The sequence below is a fragment of the Homarus americanus genome, unplaced genomic scaffold (genome assembly GCF_018991925.1).
Source record: "Homarus americanus isolate GMGI-L3 unplaced genomic scaffold, GMGI_Hamer_2.0 scaffold17726, whole genome shotgun sequence".
NCBI lineage: Eukaryota > Metazoa > Arthropoda > Malacostraca > Decapoda > Nephropidae > Homarus > Homarus americanus.
This window is the reverse complement of record NW_024729145.1, coordinates 126,749-154,545: the sequence shown is the minus strand read 5'-3', so window position 1 is coordinate 154,545 and position 27,797 is coordinate 126,749. Positions and strand designations below refer to the sequence as shown.

The window sequence follows — 27,797 nt, the reverse complement described above, 5'->3', positions numbered from 1 at the left end:
TGGTCATGGAGTCATTTATCCTTATGTCAGTAATACACCCTGTATACACAACACCCCCAGCTTGTCGAGAAAGCATCTTCCAACTAACACCAGTGGCCTAACCCACATTAACTTCCCTCCCCCAAACTGACACTCACTGTCAGTCTTGCCCTTTAGTTGGCCACTGTATATAAATATTAAACGCTTTTGTCGAAGATAAATTTATCTTACGGTTCAACTATCTGTAATACACATACAAAGCGATAGTATACCACAATATCCTCCGTATATAAGTGAAACACAGGAAAAGAGAGGTTACATCTCAGGATGTGTCAATAAAAGATATTGGTCCTGTGTTTTATTATAAAGATGTTCCACAGAACCAGTTGGAAATATCAATAATAAAATAAGTGAGGTTCACAACACCCACTTGACCCCACAATAAAATTTTCACAAACAGCTGTACATATTGTTTATGACAAGATTTATAACCTTTCACTGAAACCTTAAAGATCTAAATTCATAGACGGACAGTAGCCACTCCCCTAACCTCTAGCCAGACGGTGGGAGACTTTATAAGTATCAGTGTTAAAGAGGTCCCTACACAAGCCACTTTATGGAACTTTGTGAGCAATGTATATACAGTAGTCGACTTTAACAGTGACCATGGGACCATAAATCACCCACTAGCACAAACAAATTTACCTGGATCGGAGAAATATATCTCCTCAATCCACCTGGATTTCCATAAATTGGTAAAAGCTTGCCTTAAGAATTCAGTCGCCTAGATATTAAGTTATTTTGGGTCCCATACACACTATAACCCCCCCCCCCCCTCCATAAACAACATACTGTAGGTGGCCCTGATCTCCCAAAATGACTTCTTAAGAGCAGAGAAACACATTAACGTTAGTAATCTGGAACTTATTTTTCACTGGTGAAAAGCACTGTACACACCTAGACCTTCAGCACTGAAAGGTAACTAAACCCTTACCATTAATGTAAACATGAGACTTATGAAGAGTTGTTGTAAGTTCTCATAATACAGTACAGTACTGACATTTCCATACAGGTAGTTCTGCTATAACGCGATAATTGTGTTCTTGTAAAATATCGTGTTATAGAAAATCGCGTAATAGAAATAACAGGGCTTATGGAGAAAATAGGGTTAGGTGCAGATTACTCGAAATCGAAAAAATTTAGTAGTTAGCCTAACACAAAGGATAGCACAGTCTAAATAAATGTTACATTCATATCTAATAATGAAATCATACAGTAAATGTAACACTTTACTTGATGGGGGAGAAGGGTGATTTTGAGGTTGATAAAATCGAGCTTCTCTTCAAGTGTTATATCCTTTCTTTTACGATCATCACCGGGAATTCTATCACCAGAACGCTTCTTGTTGATATTCTTCTTTACTATATTCACAGTTAATACAGTGGGGTATGCTATAACGAACGGATCCTACTACGAATATTCCTATAACGAACGGTTTTACCTATAAAATTGAGAATGCTATAACGAACGAAACTCCTACAACGAACATTATTTAATTTTTTTTTTCTAATTTATTGTTTTTTTATTACAAATATTAATGATATTCTTTATTTCAGGGGTTTAGATGCATATTTATGCACTTTTTTACAATTTTTACAATTTTATATTATATTTTTCAGTGTTAAGTGGTTGTATTTGGGGGCCTGGAGCGGATTAATCCTATAACGAACGAATGCTATAACGAACAAGGTTCTAGAACCAATTAGATTCGTTATAGCATACCCCACTGTACCACAAAATTGGAGAAATAGTAAGCAAAAATCGCGTTATAGCAAACAAGCGTTCGCGTTATACAAATATCGTTCCTAATTCATAAATCGCGTTCGACCAAATTTGCGTTATCTAAACACGCGTTATAGCAGAACTCACTGTACTTTATTATGATTTGCTATTATATATTGCAGCTTACAATTTATGCATTAAACCGCTGATAACAAATACGTATGACATTCAAATCCACTTACCAGTTAATCTGTCAAACATAAGGAAAAACAATATCTTTTCTCGTTCAAACAATATCTTTTCTCGTTCAATGTGCCGAATGAACATCAAAGCCAACAAAAGTGGAGCTCTACTCGTGGTCCTCCTCACTTGGAATATGCCAGTTTATTACACTATAGTATTCCCTAATTACCAATTAGGATGGCATTTACCAGGGCTGTGGAGTCGAAGACAAAACCTTCGACTCCGACTCCTCAAATTTTTATGCTTCCGACTCCGACTCCTTGGCCAATTTGTAACAACTATTTCTACCATCCTAATTGTAATTTGTATGTTGTAACCTGCGTAGGTAAAAAGTAAAACACCGTGGCTATACTGCTACAGCTTTATTAATGATCTGGACGATATTTAAGAACTACAAAAAGATGATAGGCTTGACTTTCAAAGTTTCAATCAAAAGAAAAATAAATTTATTAAGAATTCAAGATATTAACTAGAAAACACCATTTACATGTATATCTAAAAGTTCGATCTCAGCATATGAATTTTGTTTAAGCTCATAATCTGATGTGGATCTAAATGATGATCCTACAATTCCTTTTAAAGTAAAGTTATATATTTATGTACATTAAAGAAATGAATACCTTATTAAGGAAAATGGATAAACCTTACATGATTAAGTTATTAAATTAAATTTGCCTTAATCTCACCAAAAACAGGTTGTAGCTAATTGTTTTGTAGCTGAGAGCCTCTGTGCAGTTTTCAACGAAACAAAATTTGATATAATTCAAAATTTCAAATGGTAAAGAAGAGACTATCGTCCAAAATTATAGTGCTATACTGTGCCTGCTACAATAAATTCATAATAATGCTTATAAAATGGAAATAAATTCTTTTAATAATTTAAGAAAATTAGTGGGATCAGTGGAATCACTGCAATGAATATGCCTGAGTTCATATATTTGTTCTTAGGAACAGAATAGCTTCAGTCAGATCTTCCTTCATGGAAGCCCTTAAATCTGATCTGATTATTTTCAGTGCAGAAAACAGTCTTTCTACACTGACCTGAGTGGGTGGCATTGCTGTCACAGCTCTAGCTACATCTTTTACAATCTCTGGGTAAGCAGGTATGGCTTCTTCCACTGTCACTTCTGAAGACCGGTCAAATTTCTCCACTTCCATCAGTGCACCAAAGAAATCTTGCTGAAATCTCGTATTTTTAATGTCTACCGCTGCTGCGTTTTCACTCCGATGTCGCTTTACCTTTGCTTGTTCTATTGTGTCCAAGTAGGAATCAAAGTCTATTTCCTTGTTTGAAGATGCTGAATCTGAATCTGAGCTACTTGACTTGTCAATGTTTCTAACTTGTTCAGGTTCATGAATTTCAGTTTGTGACTTCATTTCTTTTATGCGTATAGCACACCACAGGGCCTCGGAAAGAAACAACTACGACATTCGTCATATTGACATTACACTTGTCTCTGAGGGAAGGCTCGAGTCACGTGTAACAGGATGCCAACGTTTGCTTGTATTAAATTATTTTTACTAATAAAAGGGGGTTCTGATAAGGCCATCCATAGGGATATAACAAAGTAATTAATTCCTTTGGACTATTAATCTGTTACTTACCCATCCAAACACACACTAACTCCTTTATAATGTTAATTACAATAAAGTTATATAAAGTAAGGGTTGCCATTTCTGGTTAGTAAAATACCGTGCTCCTCAACGGACAGTATTGCGGTCCCTATCTCTGCCTATCTATCTATCTACCTACCTATCTAAGCAATGCACCACTTTATCTATCTATCTACGTTAGATATATATAGGTAGATAGATAAAATTGTGTAATAGTACTGCACTGTACACATGATATGAAAATATATTTAGTATATATAATTTGCACATCAATAAAACTCTTCCAATCCTTATCTATAGAGAAAGCTCCCACTGAAGTTCTGAACTGTCTTAGAGGTTGTATGATAGAATAATAGATGTAAAAATGTGAAGTAAGTCTGAGGAAATTGCTAAGCTACAAATTACTCTGTGATTTATATTAGCATTACATTTTCAAACTACACACAGGATGGCAACTGTTCCTGCAGTTGACTAAATAAAACCAGAAGTTTCATTTTTTTTCTATCAACCCTCTTATAGTGGGCTGAAGGGATTTAATATAATTAAATAATGGAGGGAAATACTCAGATACTAATACTATTACTAAGCTCGTGAAGAAAATGGCAATTCAGTGCAATCAAGATTCAGCTGGAGTCGGAGTCTGGAAAATTTTACCGACTCCGACTCCACAAGCCGAAATTTCCTCCGACTCCACAGCCCTGGCATTTACCATACACAAAATCTTGGATTAACAGAACACTGCCTCAATATACATCACCAATCAATCACATGATACCTTCCTCAGACCATCACTCTTAAATAATATTGACAGACTGTCTTTATCAATCCCTTGTCTTTGCCTACCAATCTTGTCCTCAATTTTTTACTCATTTTATTATCACAACTGAAATCATATAACCAAAGTACCTAATTTCCTAACCATAAATTCAAAATATCTCTCATTGCTTTATCCAATTTTCGGCTTTCTTCACCTTGTTTTCAATCGCAACAAGTATAATTTATATAGAGATTCTCCTGCAGCAACACACCTTGAAGGCCTCTAATCTACCCCATAGTGGGCTTAGTCTCCACACTCCTGACCCCACACAACACCAACCAGACATAAAATTTCAGTCTTTTCTTAAATTAAAATGAATGCCCCCTATTCACAGATATCTAAGATTATCAATGAGCTTTTTGTTTCAGTTATTTTTTATTATTTCTATTCCATATCCACCACCAGATTTCCCGCCCACTTCATTTCCCTATTGCCTACCACAATATTTCTTTTGGAAACAATGGCAACATCAACCTTTACAGCATTAATTCTGACCCCACATTTTCACCTAACTTCACTAATCTGTAGACCAGTTTTTGTACCATCGCACAGTACCTATTTACTATCTCTAGTAATAGCAGTATGTACCATCTGTAAACTAAAAATTTTATGTTCTTCCTCTCTACTTAAAATTTGATACAGGTTGACAATCCCTTATCCGAAATCCTTGGGACCAGATGCATTTCGGTTTTTGGAATTTTTTGGATTTCAGAATGGTTAGTTTTTTTTTTTTTTACAGGGATCAGCCCACCTGGGCACAGCAGGTCACTGACTCACATTGGGGCCTGGGGGCTAAAATATAATTATTATTATTATTATTATTATTATTATAATAATAATAATAATAATAATAATAATAATAATAATAATAATAATAATTATTATTATTATTATTATTCATAGGTCTAGGTCATGTTTCTCACTTGATCTTTTTTTTCATTCTTGTATTTCTTTATTATTATTATTTCATTATTACAGTATTATTGTTATTATTGTTATCACTTATTTTATTTTTGTGTATTTTATATTAAAATTTTTATTTACTATGAACAATTATTATTATTTCTGTATTATCATTATTATTATTACCTGTATTATTATAATTATTATTACTATTACATTTTCACCCCCCAGGCCCCGATGTGCGTCAGTGACATGTGCCTGGGTGGGCTAATACCCCCCCCCCCAATAAAAAATTGCTCCACAAAATTTTTTTCGGTTTTCAGAGCTTTTCGGTTTTCGGAATTTCGGATAAAGGGTTGTCAACCTGTATTAAAAATCTGAGTAGATATTATACAATGTTAGAGACTGCACACAGCCTTTTCTTAACTCCTTGTATAACCTTTAATCAACTAAAAAGCTGATCACATGCAATACCTGTACTACAGCTCCCTTATGCCTGCACAATCTTTAGAATTTTAATATCACCGTCAATAAAGACTAGTCTTCCATACATATTTAAGGTTTATTTTGCTCAGACCTATAAAATACATTTTCACTTCAAATTCCCAAATCAAAAATACAATTTGCAGTTCCTCTTCTGTTTCTAAACCTATTTCAATTTTCAGGTGACACTGATTTTCTTGGTTTATATTTATTTAAAATTAAGTTTCATGACATTTTAAATGCTTGACTTGGGAGACTATTTGCCCAAAGATGGATGCATTCTAAGGCTCCCGGATTTCTATAAAAAAAAACTCTACAGCTATATAAAATAAATCAACGGGGAGGTCATTTTTAAGCACGTTACAGTACTATATCAATACATTATATAAAATTCCATTGCTGTCAATGATAAATTCTGTAGAAGCTCAATCCACCCCACAAACTTTCTTCTATCCACGTTCTTTAAAACTTCATAATACAGCCAGTGTCAGACTGTTTACTCTCTTCTCCTATAAGCCTTTTCTCATCCCATAATACCAGTACAGTATTTTTGGGCCCTCATCCCACTACTCTTTAATTTCTAGCTGTAAAAGTCCTCCCTCCAACCTATACCAAAGTTCTATCTCTGCCTTTTCTTTAATCCCATTTGACTTCTTTCTTCCCAAATTTTCTCATAGGCAGATCCTAGTTTCGGTTACTGATTTCTTGTACAGGGTACTATACTGTATTTCTTGAAACTAAGTGTCATCTATTTCACCCTGGACAAAATTATTCCCATTATCCTGCGGTGAATTCCATGCCCATAATAAAGAGGCCTTGGGCGATTTTAAAACATAAATCATCTTGTTTTCTTTGCAACATTCTACAAACTGTTCACATCTTTCATTTTGATTACCTAAATCATCTGGTACAGTAATGTACTTGCGGCACTACTTCCCTTTTCCTTACCTTTAAATAAAAATCACCAATACAGTATTAAGTAAATATTCACCATACAACCCTAAAAATACAAGAGAAAATTCTAACAACTTTCTGATGCTTTATGAGTCTGGCAATTAATCAGGACCAATAATGTATATAATTAAATCTAAAGCAAAATTCAGAACCAATCCTTTATGCTCAGCAACCATGCCCTACTGTATACAGTACTGTAAATAGCATGAAAGCAATCCTGTTGATTCTAAGTCACCAAGCAAATAATCCAAGAAAAGTAACATGCAATACCTGTACATCATAATACTGAGGTGTCTAGAGTAGGAGGGACGAACTATTTATAATAGTTTTTGGTACAACAGGCTTGTCATTGTATTATGCACACCTTCTACACAAAAATTATCAATATAGAACATAACTGAGGCAATTCTATCAATATTCCATGGCGCTGTGTGATTTTAGTTCTAAAACTTTGACGTGCGTTTACTCAAAACTATGATTTGGCGAGTTCGTCATTCCTACGCTAGACGCCTCATATTATTACAGTACTACTTGATAATTACAAAAATTGCGAACAAACTACACAATCTGCTTATTCTATTTTGAGGATCCAATGCAATAATTGTTTTGCAATTATAATTTAACAGTACGTACTATACAGAACTATAGGTAAATCACAAATTTATACATACAGTACAGTTACTTCAAGTTTAAAAAATGCCACCATGAATAACAAATGCAAGGTACAGTACTGTACTTATTGCTGAACCATATTCTGTATAAAAAAAAGAAGCTTACTATTTAATCTTTCCTGTTTTCTTGTCATGTGTACAGTGTAAGTAGTCATTTTCTTCAACACACTAGTTACTTACTATTTATTGCTAAATACTGTACTGCATAAGCAGAAACTAACATCTATGAGAACCTACATAAAATATAAAAATTTTTAAGTCCAAAAATGGTTGATGACCCCAAGAATCCTGATGTCTAATACTGTACTGTATGACAGTACAGTACCTTCACCTACCTAAACCTTAAGCGTGGAGAATACTGTATATTTAACGGTACTCTTCACAGGGTACTAGATGCCTGCTGATGTTCAATTGTTTTCAAGTTTTCTCATCATTATAACAAATGCAGACAGGCCTAGGTACTGCTATCACCAGCCCACTTGTCATTTGAAAAGAAAAAAACAAGCATTCTGCAATACGTATACTGTATTTCTTTTGTTTCAGTGACCTAACTTAAACCAGTAAAGTAAGCCTTAGTCTACAATTCACTTCTTTCTTCTATAATTATCTTCAGTGACAATCCATTTACATAGGGATTGTTACATTACATTATATAAACTTGTTCGTTATCACAGCCTTAAACCATACACCCAGCAGCCTATAGTTCATAGGTTATTGACATTTAACTTTAGATATCTAATGATAATTTTTGAAAGCTTCACATTGTAAAGAAAATGATAGAGTAAAGTACAGCTACAGTATTCTTTTTGTTCTTCATCTCCCTTTATAAAATTCAAAATGTAATGTAGTTGTACTCAACTGAATTTTAACCCTCTACTTGTTTATCGTAGATATTTTGAGATATGTCCATCAGTCCTTATAAAGATATGTATTTTTTCTGTATAGTTTATTACTGTATATGCATAACAATTTCACTGATTAAAAATTATTATTACTACCTGTACTATTCCAACTTTGAAAAATGTAGCTTGATCTTCAAACTTCTTTCACTGTAGGAGCCTAATCTTAAAACCTATAGTCTTAAATTTCCAGTAATGTATTGGTACTTGTGTAGTTTTGGAGCTGTACTGTATTTAAAAAAAAAAGGGGGGGGGGGGCTCAATAAGTCACTGCCAATTCTATTACCAACTTGTAAATAGTGCGATGTTCTTTATATCATTATTGTACTAAAATAGTAGCCTGTTTAAAAAACTACAATAAAGTGTATTATTTAACCTTTTTTCTGGTGTGGGGGGAGGGGGGGGGGACAGTCATATTAAATGGCATAAATCTGGTGTTTGGCTGTAGCTAGCACCATCACACATATTGAAGAACATAAGTTAGAATATTTCCCCAAATAGGCAAATATGTAATTATCCTTTACAGCAAAGTAATCAATGTGTTGCTTTGAAATATTATCCCTAGATATCTAAAGTTGGATATCAATAACCTACTGAATATACAGTACGTATATTAATTTATTTTATTAAATAATCTGATGTTATCGCACAATATCCTGAAAGGCACTATGAGATCGTGTATTTTATACGCCGCAGACACTTGGCAGTACCAAATTTGGGGGTGAACGCGTTCGCCCATTGGAGTGTTCCTCCCCCCTCTAGTCCCAGAACCCTTGGGCATTCATTTTAAAGTGTGGAATAATGAAGACAAAATGAAAAAGTCGATGTGAAGATCCATAACATGTAATGCAGGCCTTGTAAGACTACGAAAGACCTGCATACTACTGTACACAGTATATACAACCTGTATATGAGGTCCCCCGCATCATAAGGGTAATTTGCGCCAAAATTTGAAAGCCGAGAAAACCGCGTTTAAAAGTTTTTCCAACTTCTAACAAGCATATACAGACAGACCCCGACTTACGACCGCCGCAGATTTTTTATTAAAAAATTTTTTTTTTTTTCAAATGACACGCATTTTCTATACAGAAACGTTTCCAGTTAATGTAGTCTCCATGTATAATTAGAAAATTATGGGGGCCCCATGTGCATTCAGCTGACTACATTAAAGGTTAAGTGCTGTCACACTGTAACCATTCCTTATTATTTATTACTTTCACTGTACTGTATCCATTCCTCATTATTCATTACTTTTACTGTACTGTATTTCATTGTAGATTATTTATTTAAAAAAAAATTTATCTATGTCGGACTTACGACCTGGATTTGGGTCCCTAACCCCGTCGTAAGTCGGGTGTGTTATGTGTATATATATATATATATATATATATATATATATATATATATATATATATATATATATATATATATATATATATATATATATATATATATATATATATATATATATATATATATATATATATATATATATATATATATATATATATATATATATATATATATATATATATATATATATATATATATATATATATATATATATATATATATATATATTTTAATACAGTACAGTTTTCAGTTCTTTCCTCTATAGTAATTTATCTTGTGTCATCCAACTTTGGGATCACAAATCTATTTACATAGGGATTGCTACGTTACATTATACCTGTACTGTATAAACTTGTTCGTTATCACAGCTTTAAGCTAAAGACTCTACAATACTTGCAGATGGTAGGTAGTGCATCATGAATGCACTGGGTTGTTGCAATGTTGACTTGAAGCAACAAAACTCCCACCCACTTAAGGCTTTTTTTTTACTTTAACCCATATCAGTGTAGATCCTGCCACAACAAAAGAGATCTGACGGAGAGGGGGAATTCTTCGCTCATTGGCTGGAGGGGCCGTGACGTAGATAGCAAACGTTCAGTCATTGGCTGAGAAGGGGAGGAGGCTGCAGGCCGCCCGCTCCTCATTCACTCACTGACGGGAAGAGAGCACCTGACGATGCAAAAGTCTAGCCCATACTGTACTTTCCTGTTTGCCACAAATCGATGTTACACCCTATTTTCAAAGGGCTTTCAACCTTATTTACAGTTTAGTAAAATCTTATCCACTACCATCGTATAGAGCTAGGCCAAAAATAGTGCTTTCCAACAAAAAACCAGGTTTCGCACGGGGTGGTCTGAGTTACCCTTACGATGCGGGGGGCCTCATATATTTTCTGTATACTATAGGTACTGTACTGTACTGTGTACTGTACTGTACAGTAGGGAGGTCCAAAAAATTTGAAGTTGGAATTTTAATTTTGACACATCGGCCTAATACCTTTACCCCAAATATGTCTTCAGGCAAAATTTCAGTTCCTTGTTCCTTATCTCAATATTAAGGGGTCCCGCAAAACTTCAACTTCCCGGTCATCAAAAAAAATTAACACAATCACCTCAAATAAGCTCACGGAAAAGGAAAGGCTGTAGATTCTAAGTTTATTTCAGGAAGACAGCTTTTGACATGGAGGGCACGTCCTTTCTGTGCTCAGCTACAACTTTAAGGAGGTACTGCTTCTGGGTCTCATCCTTGGAGATGGATGAGACTAAAATAACTAAACGTTTTGTGGGACCCCTAAACATACAGTAATCCAATTTTCTTCAAATTTTATACAAAGCTAGTGTAAATGAAATGCAACGAGGGCACAATGTGCTTGCTTGGTTCAGACAACTTTGAAATTTTCACCCTATAATTTGGACCACCCTACTACTACTGTACAATATAGGTATTAAGATTTCTTCCAATTCTCAGGAATGCTGTTGCATCCATGATATGCCTATGTTAATATTCATTGTATAATTAAAAAAAATATGTAGGCTGAATGATCCTCAAATATGAGTTTGCCTGTTTAATGACATATACTGTACAGTACTGCACATCACTGATCCATGACGTGGTGGCACAGTTGTTGAAAGCTACCAGGTGGCTGGCAGAGGTAGACATGTAAACATCTTCAGCACCATGATGCAATGTTAACTTCTGCAGCACCACAACCACATTGTAATGTCAAAGGTTTGGTAATATATTCAAATAGGCCTGTTACCACAGAGATAATATCTAGATAACTTAATTGGTAGTCAACCAAAGGTAAGACCCAGCAAGTTGTTCCCATAAAAAACTTCAAGTTCTTTGTGTTGAATTCACCATTTAAATTACATGTACAGTACAGGTTGGGTATCCTTTATCCGAAATGCTTGGGGCCTTAAGGGTCTCGGATTTGAGGTATTTTCGGATTTTGGAATAGCGTATCTATATCATGTACGTATACAGAACCTGTATATGCAGTAACTTACCTAGCAGGGATGGGGCCCAAGTTTATGCACAAAATTCATTTACATTTCATTTACAGCATATGGATATATATTCTGCAGGTAGTTTTATGAAATATAATTTAATAATTTTGCGTATAAATTATACAATAAGATGTACACTAAAGACCGAGAAAGGTAAGCAATCACTACTGTCTGTTTGGCATCGCCATGACACCTGACTCTGAGACATTAGGCAGCCTGTGTCTTCCCTTTATTCATTACACATACATACTTAATCTTGTAAAAATTACGATACAATGATATCGACTTTCGAATTTCAGAGCATTTTGGACTTGGGAATTTTGGATAAGGGATAACCTGTATTGAAATTTTTGTGTTAGTAGTACTGTATCTAGTTTTATAGTGAGAAAAGTCCTTACATGTGGTGAATTTGTAAAAACTCATTCTCTTCCTGTCCTCTTTTACTATTTACTGCATGTTCACTGTTCTCCCATTTCACCTATGATGACTTTCAAATCTGGCATAATCATTTATGAAAATGTGTTTTTGCTGTCGAGAAAGCATATGTCCAGTAAAACTGTATGTCGTCCATTATGATTTCTTTGTATTTCGTTTTCCATTTCTATAAAAAAGTAGAACAATATATGATGTCGATGGGGACGGCTACACTGATAAAAGGTTGAGCCACTGACCTTAGATGATAAAACATTTTAACTCAAATACAGTACAGTGTGAGACGAATTTTAGTTTTGAAACCCTTCCACAATATATCATACAGTACACTTGTCTTATTGCAGCATTTTATGGGGTACAGACAGTAGTAGCTAGCTAATTAAGATCACTTTTTGGTGCAGTAACTATCACGTGTTTTAATATCTGTTCAGCAATAATGAATCCATTTTTCACGTTGAAAATGCTTGTTAACAAAATTGCAGTGCATATGCTTTTGCCTACATTATATTTTATGCAGTAAGCAAAACTTCATTAACATAAAAGAGGAACTGACTTTGCTCTAAACAGGGTTGGGAAATCTGGTTCCTGGTCCTGCATTGCTTAATATTAAAAAAGCTAACTTGCTAGCTATAACTTGCTAGCTATAAGACTAAGATTTTTTTAATTAGTGCACTTAATTCTACACCAGTGATTGTAGTAACTGGCTGACATGCTATGCCTACCTTTTACTTCCATTAAACAATTGAGTCATAGAACTTATGTTCTACATGAAAATTTACTATTTCATTAAGTTTTTATTATTAAAAAACAAAACAGCCACATCCTTAGATGCCATATAACATCTATGACAATCCAAAAATCCAGAGTATGGAATACTTTGTCAATGGAAGCAAGTCTGACAACAAGTTTGTGATCTTTGCTATTTAACAGCTGAGAGAGATTACACTTCCAAAGTTGTTAATATTCAATACCATGTTGTCCACAAACAAATAATATTTAAGTGTTCCTTAGGCCATCACGAGTGAATACTGCAACTAAATGTGAAAACAATACTACAGTACTACCGGTATACAAGGCAGAGCCACAGAAAAAAGTCATCAGTCCTCGTTCCCAACCATGAACCCTGAGAATGATGAACCAGTGAATCCGAGACATCGCACATTGTTGGGCCCATATATGGCACACTGCGTGACATCTCAGAGTCGCTGGTTCATGAATGGGATGTAGGACAAAACTTTTTTCCGTGACTGTACATGCCTTCGTTAACTATAAAACTAATTTGAAGATTTTCTCTTAACAAATCCAACAAACTTTGCACATTACCAACAAAAGATTAGAGCAATCCTTTAAATGTAAAACAAGCACATAAAAAAAAATCCAGAATTACCACTCTGATGATCATCCATCTCGCTTTGAATACATACCCAACGTCGTCGTTATCGCTGAAAAGAAACAATTTACAAATTAGATTGCATAAAAGTTTATCATGTTAACAGGGCATACCTTTTATGTCATATGTATTGCTTCAAAATGACTCACTGTCTTTGAACAAGTACAGCATCAGACACAGTTCAGAAGAAAAATTAAGCGTTGAGGGATAATATACTGTACTGTTGTTTTATATCCTTTCAATTTTAGCATCTTTAAAATAACTTGTACTTTAGCAACTGTATGGAGAAGTGAAACTGTGCAGGTACTATACTGAGTGCTCCATGATGGCACAAAATGACAGATTGCCTCTTCAATCTTTTACAGTCGAGCTTAACAATAAAATAGACAATACAGTAATTATATTTTTGAGACTGCCAAGTTTTATGCAGTCACACCAAAAAGTTCAGGAAAAAATAAAAAGTACTGATCAAAATTGTACAATAATACATTTCAAGCTCCCACAATTAGGGAGTGGAAGGGGAAACCTACATCTCCCAGTCTCTGTACATGCTTGGCAAGCACCTCAACAGGTACTCCATATACAGGTAAAGTAGTCATTAATTACAAGTACTATAAGAGTTGAATTCCTGAAAATCTTTGCAAAGTAGAAAAATACATTATGACAAACTTAATTTACCCTTAAACAGTGTACAGCATTAAGGGAATGCATTCAGTCATGAATCACTGGGATACATGGGCTGATTTTTTCAGAGTAACTTTTATAAATCAACAACAAAAATCTAAGCTCAATGTCATGGGTTGCGTTAGGCTTACCCACGCAACCAACTCCAAAGTTTGTTTTACCAGAGATAAGACGCCCGGCGAGGCATAACTGGGACATGTATTTTTCAATTAGTGTATGTCAGCCAGCCTTTAGGGGGGTGGGCAGTGAAACAGTGTTGTACTGTTCATCGCTTCACACCCAAAAACCTCATTTTAAGTAGTATCCCCTGAGCCATGGGTTAGTTAAGACGTCGTCTCCATTCTCTCCCTCCTGAAGGGGAGCGGGACACCACACCACACAGAGTCCTCCCACCGCACTCCGTCCTGTGAACCGTCGTCGACACGAGACTAAGCGTGTTAACCATAGGTTTGTTATCCCCGTGGAAATATCACGATTGGATGCCTGGTTGCGACAAGAGCAATCCAGGCTGGCCTATCAAACCTACAGTAAATGGTTAATTAATTCACGCTTACAAAGTTCTCCTGCACGACACCCGTCTACCGTGACCGTGATCGACACGAGACTAAGTGTGTTAACCTAGGTTTGTTATCCCCGTGGAAATATCACGTGTGGAAGCCTGGTTGCGACAAAAGCAATCCAGGCTGGTCTATTGCACCTAATGGTTAATTCAAGTCACGCTTACCAGTTCTACTTGCCGCGACAACCGTCCACAGTGACTGTCAGTGACGCGAGACTATGTGTGGTAACCCAAGAGTACCTTTTTGTTGTTATGGCCGTGGGAAGAAGTTCTTGTGATGAAGCCTGGTTGCAACAAAAGCAATCCAGGCTGGCAGTAAATGTATCACTTGAAGAATTAAGGCTCTGTTAAGTCACACCCATAGTAGAGTAACCACATGTGTCCCCAAGTTGAAAATTCCCTGTTTTAGAAGATTAATTTTATTACAGCGTGAACGTGAGTAAATCATATATCCATGCAAATTGTAAATCATTGTATGGAAGCTTGACAAATAAATGTAAGTGCAATTATCTGCCCGTATCTGTGATCCTATCTTATTATTACTAAAGGTAATGACTGATTGGTTATGACATAGTATAACCAATAACTTAGATGGATGTTGAAAATTAAATGAATTCATTAAATCATCATTTATCAAGTATAAATCATGGAATGTCGAGTGGTGGAGTGAACTTCTACGTAGATACGCCATAATCTCCTGTAAGTAATCAGTGTGAAGGTATCGGACTCTACGGTAAGAAATAAGAAATACGACATATTATCTTTATATAATATAATCCACTCCTACTATCAACGATCCACCCCAAAAACCATGACACTCAAAAATGATTCTTTAGATATCCACATCAATTTGATGAATCCCAAAGGGACTTTTTTTTGTGGCAATACTCTTAGTGAACCAGACTTCAGGAAATGAAACATCTAAAAAAAAAAGAAAGAAAATCCTGAAAAGATCTTTAATAACACGAATGAACACCGAGCACCTGAAGCTGATTGACAAGAGACTACAGTGACCCCTCATTTAACGGAATTTCGGGTAACGAACTGCCTTCCATAAGGATTTTCAATTCGGTTACTGAACAAAAATTCGGTTAACGAATTTCTTACGAACCGACCTCAACATGTTTTCGCTTGCACTGACCGGGCAACCAGCTTTATTATCAGTCATCCAATACATTAATCGGTTCTAGGGCTTAAATTCCTTACTATTTTAGTAAATATCAAGAAGTTTATACTATTCAATAATTTTAAAAGTTTAATATTCAATTTTTTAGTCATTTTAACAATTATTGAACATAATTGAAGGTAAAGTGACTAGTTTAATGCGCGGCATCCACCCTCTTAACACAGCAAACAGGCGTTAGTCTCTCTCTGTTTTCACTGGAGGTAACATCTTGCTTGAGACTCTCTTCAACTAAACGCTTTTTTCTGTTTCCAAGCAAATTATTGGTCATTTTGAAATATATTTTACATATTGACAATATATAATGCAGTGCAGTGTTGATTTAAAGAAAATAATCTTGAATTACACCAAGAGAGCTAAAATTCATGGGTGAAATGGCGCCATGGGGCGACTTCTCTTCCACCCCAATGTCTTCTCTTCTTCCTTCTCCTCCACCCCCATTCTAAATCCCATCATCATCATCCAGGAGCCTTCTACATACACACCTCAAAGTAAGTGAACTTTTCTACCATTTTTGTTGAATTTAGGAAATTTTCGGTGAGCTGGAACCAATTACCCAAAAACCCATTGAAACAATGGTTTCGGTTAACGAACGACCTTCTGGAACGGATTGAGTTCGTTAACCGAGGGGTCACTGTATCTACTAAAAAACCAAGAGTTTCTGGCACCCGAGGAAGGGTCAGAAGCAGCTAAATCAGTACGGTATCTATGTGAACTCAATACCTGTAATACATTAGAAGAAAAACAAATCCAAGATGGAACAAGAGAGTAAAAACCTGGTTATAACAACTGTCACTGTAGGCATGCCGAGTAAGTCAGACTTCAAACTCCTCCCCCTCAACAACAGGACCAAGAAAATATCAACTGAAGAATTTTTTTTCAGTGTTTTATGCTCTTTGGCCTGGGGGGCCTGAAGTGTGGGGTGTGGGGGTGGGGTGTAGGGTGTGGGGGGGTGTGGGGAGGGTGTGTGGGGGGTGTGTGGGGGAGGGGTGTGTGGGGGGAGGGGGTGTGTGGGGGAGGGGGTGTGTGGGGGGTGTGTGGGGGGGGGTGTGTGGGGAGGGGTGTGGGGGGTGTGTGGGGAGGGGGTGTGTGGGGGGGTGTGTGGGGAGGGGGTGTGGGGAGGGGTGTGGGGAGGGGGTGTGGGGGGTGGAGGAGGGGTGGAGGGGGGGCATACAAAAAAGCTAACTACAAAAAAAATTCTTTAATGAGAAGCCAAAAGCTTAATCACCCCTACTTACGAGATGCTGCTTGTAATCAGACTTGATATCGAAACTGTACCAACAATGAGTCATCTTACAAAAAAAACTATTATTAAAACTCTGCCCATCAGGACCTCCTGTTCCACATGTGTTCAATTGGATTTCAGAGCTCGGCAAAGAGGTGAAGGCATTTCTAAATGAAAACACTGATCTACTTTTCATCTTCAGTAAGCCAGGAGTTTGAATCTCAATTGGCCTACTTGATTGAAACATTTAAACCCTCAGTGAGTTGAACCAAATACTACAGAGCAGAGGAATGAACATTATTATTGATGTACAGTAGATGGCATGAAGGCATTCACCGCGAAAATAAGCGTTTTGGGAAGAAAAATCCGTGAAGGCAATTCAATTTCTTTCAACCAATTCTCCCTGGTGGTATAACAAGCTCCAAGAGACTACTGATCACTTCAAAACCTTGAAACAGAGCTCAATATTGTACTGTATATATTTTCCATATATTAAAATGGAAGATGCATGCATGGCCCTGAGAAGAGTTCAATTCAAGTGTTTGAATGACAGTATCCCAGATGATAGCAAAGATGAATTCTTGGAATTGCATGATTCCTCAGCCAAGGATACATTTCAAATTCTCCATATTCCTGCTTCCAGGGCCAAAATGCCTGTCTAACCAAAAGTGAGTGAATCAGCAAGTGGTTATCCTTTTCTACACCACTTGTGCAAAACAGGTTTCTCATCCTTTCCAGAAAAAATATCAAAGGCTCACAATAAGTAAGAAGCAGACCTATGATGCTCTCTCGCTGCTACAGCTCCTTTAATTGAACTACTGCTGTAGTGGCAAACAAGCAAATCTAGAAATTTTACTGAACCATGAAAATATCAGTACAATACAGTACAGGGTTGACAACCCTTTATCCGAAATATTTTAAACAGGGATTAGCCCACCCAGGCATAGATCACTGACCCACATCGGGGCCTGGGGGGCGAAAATGTAATAGTAATAATAATTATAATAATTATAATAATAATAATTATTCATAGTAAATAAAAATTTTAATTAAAAAATACACCAAAATAAAATAATAATGAGAACAATAATAATAATAAAATATAATAATAAAATTTATAATAATAATAATAACAATAATACTGCATTAATAATATAATCTAATAATAATAATAATAAAGAAATACAAGCATGAAAAAAGATAAAAAGTGAGGAACACGACCTAGACCTATGAATTATTATTATAATTATTATTATATTTTCGCCCCCCAGGCCCCAATGTGGGTCAGTGACTTGTGCCCGGGTGGGCTAATACACATCTATAAAAATAAAAAATAAATCTGAAAACCGAAAACTTCCCAAATCCAAAATGCCTCTGGCCCCAAGGATTTTGGATAAGGGATTGTCAACCTGGTACAGTATTAGGGCTCAAAACTCTGATATGTACTCATCTTGAAATGGCAGGCTACCACACCATATTATCTCAATATACAGGTACAGTATATTCAGTAATATTTTATTGCAGACTTCTTTCCTCTTCAGGCTGATGGCAAAGCAATTTTTCAGTTTTGACTACTTAAATTTTTTATCATTCATTATAGTTACCCAGTCAAATGTAAATCCATCAGTAATAAGGATAAGTTCTATCTTGATTTAGTTATCATATCTACGGTATGTGAGGGGGGGGGGGGGACTAATGATTTGGTAATGTTAATGGTTGTGAGGGAAACTGGTGATGGTGTGGTTTAGGTAATTTGATTAGGGCTAGTCAAAGTGTTGGGTTACTCATTCACCAGGATTCGTTTCATTTGGAGCACCAATGAGCCTCGTACAGATTCAAGAATGTCAGCATCTCAGTGATTCATTTAAAGTGTTCGTGGTGTTACGAATCCAGAACGGGTGATGTGCGCGCTGAAAGGTAAGTGGGTTGGTCACAAGACTTCCTTCCCTCAGCCAGCATACATCGGTAAAAGAACCCTCTACAGTACTTATATTATTGATTTGTATGTTATGTTCTTTTGTGATTCATTTCAGCTATGTTGATTGTTGATATGTTTCTATTATGATTTAATGTTCAATTCAGTGTTGTTAGTACTTTAAGTTTGATAATAGGTTTATTACTTTACGATTACTTTACGTTGTTTAGGAGTACTGTACTGTACTCTACCCACGTCGAGGACCAGGTGTGAGAAGCGTCCTCATCAGTGTTTGTCAGTCCTTGTCATCCAGGGCGACTACATGTATGACCTGACCTGCCCGGTCGTGGGGACTTGCGGAGGCCAGCAGACCACAGTTTACCGTACCCCAGTTCAGGGGCGACTTCAGTCTACTAATCCCATCCCTTGTGTATGCTGCTCGGGGAGAGGCAGCTTCACTACTCCGGTCAACCTCTTGTCTCCCTATACCACTTCTGACAACTCGTTGGCTGTGTGTTTGACTTCATGTTTGGTGTCAGCTAATGTTGATATTCCCCTGATTAATTTGTTAAATTTACTTGTGTGTGTGTGTGTGTGTGTGTGTGTGTGTGTGTGTGTGTGTGTGTGTGTGTGTGTGTGTGTGATAATATTGTAATTAAATTTATATTTAAATGGAAAAATTTCCTTTAACACTTCAGAATCAATTGGTGTAACAGTCTACTATCAAAGATCAAATAGAGCTATGACAATGGTCAAATTGGGAACTGAAGAAAAGATTAAGAACACATATGAAATGCTAATCCATATACAGTACTGTAGTTTCTTTAAACCCTTACACACTTAAAAAAATTAAACTACATGACCGTCATATAACACAAGTGTGAGCTACGGAGGTCCTCCCGATGTGTAATTTTCAGGTTTACACGCCTTTGTTTTTAATTCATAGAGCCTCAAAATTTAGACATATTTAGGGAAGGATATCCAGTCAATTTGAATGTGTACACACAAGCATCTCTCACATACCGTACTGTAGCTCCCCACAGCCTGTGGTTCTCCTGCCTAAATACTGAAGCTGATGGGTGACCAAATTAAAACCTGTAGAAGTATGTGTACACAGTATGTGTCCTCGAGCTTATCTGTAAAAGATGTAGAACATGAAGGCACACACTATGGGGATGCCATTTTTAACATTTTATTTGGTTAAAACCAAACGATTTTTTTAAGCATAGAGAGGATCCCATACACAGGTGGTTATTGCCAATAGCATCCTCTACTAAAATTAGAATTGAATTTATTGGTAGTACAATATTGTTATGTAGTTCACCTTTGCACTATAACTACAATAATGCATTTATGAAGTTCTGTTATGGAGGAGAAACCAAACATGGCCAAGAATTAAGATGAATGGGTATCGAATCCCTAGAAAGCATTTAGAGGAGGATGACGAGACTAATCCCGAGAATTAAGAACCTTGAGTACAGACAGATTAAAGCACCTGATTTAGCACTCCCTTGAGAGACATAGAATGAAGGGCGATATGAACGAGGTGTATAAATGAAAGTCAAGGTTAAACAAGATAAAACAAGGGTACTTAAATTAGCTAACCAGGAGCAAACTTGAAGCAATGGTTTTATATTAGACAAATTTAGATTTTGGTTAAGGTTAGGTTTACACACATACCACCCCCCCCCCCCCAACAGGTGGTTTAGCCACATCCTGGTTTCCCTGGTTAGGATAGGTTAGACTTGTACAGTATACTGATATCGGAGTCATTAGGTTCTTGAAGATCTTTTCATTTGGCAGAAATTTATTTCCTCCACCATTTTTGGGATGTTTTTGATAAACTAAAGAACCTTTCCTCTATTGAAATATTTCCTAACTTGGCTCCTGAACCACTATTCTTAAATACATATTACTCTGAAGTTTTCTGAAATAGGTTATGTTAGTTTTAACTTCATTATTTTGTGGGGGTTTCTTTTGCATATACACTGTTTACAAATCAATACCTGTATATACAGTTCTAAGGTTGACATTTTCCGAATCTTTACCCAGTATTTACTTAGAAGCAGCATGTAGGATGTATCCTGCAAACCTTTACGTCTTTCGTAAATAAACAAAATCCTCCAATACTGTACCTACAAGTTACCCTGTAAACCATAGGCTATCTGATGTATGGAGGAATAAATTACAGCCCAGTACTTCACTCCTTTTAACACCAAAGTCCAGGTAAGATTTTTCTCAAATTTCTTAAGTGCCAAGGCCTACTTACAGTCTTAGGAGACTGTAAGTAGGCCTTGGCATTGGCACTTCAGATATTCAAAGTTCTTTTTTTGCATTTTCATCAATGGTTCTATTAACCCTTTAGAGGGCAAAGTATCCCTTATGTATTTTATTCTAGCTAATGCCTGAGGGGAACCTCTGCTCACCAAAGGGTTAACTTTAAGCACCTTAAAGTAATAAATGTTCAATGAAAAGTCATTACAGCTTGATTCGTCATTTTCGTTATTAAAATATTAAAGAAACAGGGCACACATAAACCTCTGCAGACCAAATAATGACCTACAACTGTTATGTTAGAATGGTTCCTTATCAAAAAACAGCTTTTCACATATTGTGTAGTATATCCTAGGAATGTGATACCTTCAGTGACAAAGTTATCAAGCACTTGTCCATGACACTTCATATGAACTTCACCTAATCAGCACAGCAGTACTGGTTTACATAAATTACTGTAAGCAAATTCTAGGATGTTTCAGTAATAATAATGTATTACTTGACAGAAATAAGCAATAAGATGAAGATCATTTGGTAGGAAAATGTCAATGTGTGGTCTGTAATAAATGTCATGATTCATAACAATTCATGAGCCATTTACAATACACACCAAAAATACAGTCATTAAAACTACCTAAAAAAATATCACATTTTCCTTGCAGTTAAGTCCAAACTATCTTCTGATTTCTGATGATACAAGTACTGTAGCTACTGGACAGTATTTCTATTCGTAATACCTACTACATCTGGTAAGAAGCCAAGTACCTGTACGGTCCTTCTAATTATACTGTAATTCATTTTCCAAGTCATAACTAAAATTGAGTTCTCTTACAATGTCCTAAAACTTCACAAGTCATATTTACCTATTACTGAGAAACACATTCTTTGCAACATCTGAATAAGGTTAACATTGAAAGTGCCAGTATAGAAAGGTCTCACCCCCATCAAGTCTAAAACTTAAACTGGTGATATTATCCTAACCACTGACAACTTTTTCCAACATATCAACCAGTTAAAATTGAAGGATTTAAGCTTGGAGAAAATTTTATATGCAAGTGCACTATACAGAACAAGACTTGTTATACACTTATTTCTTCTGAAACAAAAGTCCCAGATTGCCCTTACTTTTTAAAAATATTGTCTGCAGTACACTTTCAATTAATAATCTTAAACACAGTACTGCACTGTTTCTACAGGCCTCTAGCTTCCACCTGTATCAACCAGTTCATCCCATCTACCACCTAAGAGTAATTACATAATATTACTAAGCCATTCATCAGGTACACACCACCTCCCCCTTCCTCATATCACGACATAAACAATAATCATGATTCACTAATACATCTACGATAGCTATACTAAAGCAAATTACCCACAGCAATGAATTTCCCATCCCAGTAAGAAAAGCTAGTATACTTCGCCTAATAGAACAATGACACCTTGCCTGGGTGTGGCACTACTACCTCTGCCATGTGCTTTCATTCCAGTATCAGCAGCATTACTGCCAACACACTTCACAACCTGTTTCCGTCCTGCCGGAAAATGGTTGCTAAGCATCATGGATATACCACAAATACGAGGTATCTGTATACTGTATATGGCGGAGGCTACACTAACTCGAGTAGGTGAACCTGGTGACATGTCACAGAGGCGGCTCCCACCAGCGTTTGGTACTTGTGCTATTCTTGGGTGTTTAACCTTGGGCGTAAAGCATTACACAAGGGAGACGAGGTCGTCTTCACAGCCCTAATTCTGCGTCATTCTTAGCATGGCAAACTGTCCGCCATAGCTGCCGTTTTCAGGGCTGAGGCCAACACCCTCACCCCCTCCCACTAAGCATGGTTCACACTCTCCCTTTCCAAAATGTTGGAAGGGGAGATAGAAAAGTCAGTTTGAGGACATCGCAAAGAAAGGTGGTTACGGTCATGTGTAAGGCAGCTGATGACGCCATGCTAGTAAAATGCGCCCCGTAACCAAGGGGAGGCCGTTGTTCCCGCGCTCTACCAGACGGGATTACTCATCTTCACTGAAAACATTCATTTAACAAGGTCTGACCCATTAATTTACTTCGAAAATACGCCCGTTCCGTCTACACACCATAAGCTACATATTACTCACCCGTTCATCATTGCTGGCTGTTATAAACAGGAAGAAAGCTTGCACAAAACACGGCGAAACAGCGCGCGGACTGTAAGGACAACAAGTGGCAAACACAATATGGCGGGCGGCACGCCTACACCAGGGGCACCTGGCGGCCACACCACCAACCTTGGTGGCCATCATCTCCACGACGCCACACACCAAATTTAAATGTTCATAAACAAAGAAGTCTTATCTACCTTATTATGCATTAGGACTTTCTCCTGAATTACAAGCAGACTAAGGCTACTTCCAATTGCCTTATAAAATGTTCCTTCATTCAATAGAACGAGGAAACCTTGAGTATCACTAACACAAACATACATATGTATGCGGATTATATTAATGTTTAGGTCCTTTTTCAGTCTGTTATTACTTATTAGGTATTAAATCAGATCGCTGCACACACTCATATATATATATATATATATATATATATATATATATATATATATATATATATATATATATATATATATATATATATATATATATATATATATATATATATATATATATATATATATATATATATATATATATATATATATATATATATATATATATATATACTGTATATATATATATATATATATATATATATATATATATATATATATATATATATATATATATATATATATATATATATATATATATATATATATATATATATATATATATATATATATAAAACATTTTATTTTTTACGGAGATTAACCCACAGGTCATCTACCCACATCGGGGCCAGGGGGGCAAAAAAAATACAGATGTAAAAAAAATAAAAAAAATCAAGAGTGATAAATGATATATACATACATGTGTTGTGTTGCCAAAGAAAGAGAAACAATTGAGACCCTGCAATTGTGTGTCACAATTTTTGTGTTACCACTGCAGGAAAAAAGCATAAGAGCCCTATACTGTATTATATAGTGTAATACAGTATATCGACCGTAACCTACATGTACGCTCCTCTTGAGTGGACGGTGGAAATATACAGTGCACTTGTTTGTTTTGTTTTTCCTACTCATTGATTACCATTGTTACCTGCACAGCACTTGTCTATGCACTATTCATCCTGAATCAATATGACTTGTATGTTGATTTTATTAAATGTTTTTGTCTTAATAAAAACAAAAATGATGTCAAGTTGGAAATTGCAGTAGGCCTATTGACTCGTAAGTACTAGATAGTCCTATTTACACCAAACCCTTATCACTCATATATCTGTCCAACCTAAATTTGAAACTTCCCAACAATTTAAAAACCAATGTGTCCCTACGCCAGTCCCTGTGTAGCGTGTTCGGGTCATTGGTACAGTTTGTGGTGAAGTGCTACTGTTGTTTGTGTATGTTATGCATGTTATGTATGTGCGCGATTATTAGTGAGAATATACTGTAAGTTTGTATTTAGCACATTAGTATCAACATAACCCTTCTGAATTACAATAGCATTACAGACCTACACAAATGTGTAACAGAGAGATGAAATTGAAACAAATTGAAACTACCTTGAAGTACTATATGGGATCATTAACTGACCGTGCGTAGTTTTGTGCCATCTGCAATAACTGCAGCATATAAACATGTTCGTATATAGTATACTGTAAGTATGTACTGTAGGCAGCATTGCACGAAAACGGAAATACCTGTTGTTCAAATACTTAGTAAATGTATTTATCGTGACAGCTCCTGTATTGCCATGGGTTTAGTGTGTGGGGGGGGGGGGTATTTGTTTATTAATTTATCTTTATTTGGGAGGGATCTCGCGGGCAAAAATTTTCAGATAGCCCCAAAACACATAGATGGATACAGTATTTATCATGACAGTACCGCACTGAGCATGATAGCTGAGAGGTAAAAAGGCATCATCCCATGTGAGGTGGAACCCTCTTTTTTCTGCAATTTATATACTGAGAAAATGTGTTAGTAGATTTTCGAGCTTAGTGTGGCTAAACTCGCATTCATATACGCATTTCTTTGCGTTGGTTTGTTTTTGCTGAATTTGTGTAGCATTGTTTGTAAATACGTAAGCCATTAACAGATTCGTCTGGGCTATCCTAAGATTGGATATACGAGTACTGTACCATGATTAGTGTGGCTGTTCTGATTATGTATACGACAAACCAATATAAATTTCCTTTTGTTTACATTGTGTCTTTGTTGATGTGTATTTGTTTATTTCAGTGTCCGTGTTTTTCCACTCCTTTAATATACTTTACTCCTATGCTTATATATGTCTTAACTTCTGTATCTACTGTATTTCTCATTTCAGTTTCTAATGACTTTTGAAGATTGCTTCCAAACATATTTATTTGTTTATTCATTATGTATTTGTCTTTTTAAATATCAGTCTTTCTATGGGGTTACAGTACTTTCTATGAGAGCTGTTTTCTTTGCGTGTTTTCTCTCATTTGTTTTACGTGAATTTGGGGAATCCTTTACTTAACTGAGACTATTTACTACTATTTATGTACTTTGTTATTTCATATTTTCTCGTCATTTTTCATGTACAATAATTCTTATTGTTCGTCCTGTACCTTTATTTCAACTGCTTGATACTATATATCTCATAGTTCATTTATCCTGGTAAAAAATATTACAACTGTTACTAGTACTATAAATACTACTGTGACTATTGTGTACTAGTGACTGTTGTGTACTAGTGACTTGTTGTGTACTAGTGACTATTGTAGTGTACTAGTGACTTGTGTACTAGTGACTGTGTATTAGTGACTCTTGTTGCAATGTTACTACTACTACTACTACTAATGTTGTTGCTGCTGATGATATTTCTGCTAAAGCTGCTAATATAACTACTATTGTTACTGCTTCTACTACCTGAACTGCTACTACTGCTGCCACTATTGCTGCCAGGATTATCACTGTTATGTTATTATTACTGTTACTTAAAGAATTTTACTTGTGCTGTAGTTATCACCGCTACTACTACTGCAATATCAAACAGGGAGGTACTACCGCCTGGGAAGATATTGGAAGCATAATGTATTGTCTAATGGTAGACCCTGCTGCCATATGGCATCACGAAAATTATGACCAAGTCCCAGGTTGCTGATCTGAATTTCTGCCTCATTTGCACACAATTGCAAGGTCAGAATTGTTTCCCTTACTTTTGACAACCTCAACATACATATATTGTTTCTCACTTTTGATCTTTTTTTTTCATTTTTGTATATCTTTGTGGTTCTTTATTATTTTTTTTGCAGCGTTGTTATTAATATTATCATTATTATTTTATTATTTATATATTTTTTTATTATAAATTTTACTTATCTCAATTATTATTATTATTATTATTATTATTATTATTATTATTATTATTATTATTATTATTATTATTATTATTATTAGTAGTAGTAGTAGTAGTAGTAGTAGTAGTAGTAGTAGTAGGCTTTGCTCTGCCTCAGGGGAACGAGAGCTTCTGCCCCAACTCCGACAACTGCTGCAGATATTGACTATGAGGCTACTGTCACTGAATGCCGCATAGATCTGCGGCTCAACTAATTTAACACAGATAGGAGAGCTACATATGTATTAGGATATTTAATATTAAGGTAAATAAATGGTGGCGAAGGTGTGGCTATTGGGGGAGGCTGTAGTAGTACTAGTAGTAGTAAATTTTCGCCCCCCCCCCCAGGCCCCGATGTGGGTCAGTGACCTGTGCCCGGGTGGGCAATTCCCCGTAAAAAAAAACCCTCGTCACCCTTTTACTACCTTAATATTAAATATCCTCAAACGAAAGTTGTTGATTTTAAAACCGAAAAACGTTGAGTTGTGTGTTTACATACACCTTGTGACTCGAGAAGGCGTGTGACCTGGACAAATATGGCAGCATACAGTAACTACACTCAGAGTCTAATAATAGTGTTAATACTTTAGTTTACGGGAACAAATAATTACATCATTTTTTTTAAGTTCTAAGATTATTTTCCTTGTTTGTATCTGAGGGTAAACGTGTTGTCTGTTTGTCGTGAGCGTTTGTTTTAAGGAAAATGGTATTTATCTGTATTCAGGGTCTATGTGTGTGTGTGTGTGTGTGTGTGTGTGTGTGTGTGTGTGTACATTTATGTTCCAGTATTTGACTTTCTTTCATCAGTGTTTACATTTTTTTTTGTTTATTTTGTATAATTGAAATTTTATCCAACAATTTTTCCATGTGCGTCTGTATTTTTGTGTATGTATGTATGTTTGTTAATGCGTGTGTGCGTTTTGAGGGTATATACATTTATCATGAATGTGCGCCTGTCCATGTATGTGTGATTAAGAATG

General features: G+C 35.9%; 1 long non-coding RNA gene across 1 annotated transcript in view; it reads right to left on the bottom strand.

The window, feature by feature from the left end:
• Nucleotides 1-23,615, bottom strand: part of LOC121866344 — a 41,262-nt gene extending 17,647 nt beyond the window's left edge. The window contains exons 1-2 of the long non-coding RNA XR_006088962.1: nucleotides 23,488-23,615; nucleotides 13,564-13,581 (exon numbers count right to left, since the gene is read on the bottom strand). This is a non-coding gene — a long non-coding RNA (uncharacterized LOC121866344). The remainder of the gene's footprint in view (nucleotides 1-13,563; nucleotides 13,582-23,487) is intronic.
• Between the last annotated feature and the right edge of the window lie 4,182 nt (nucleotides 23,616-27,797).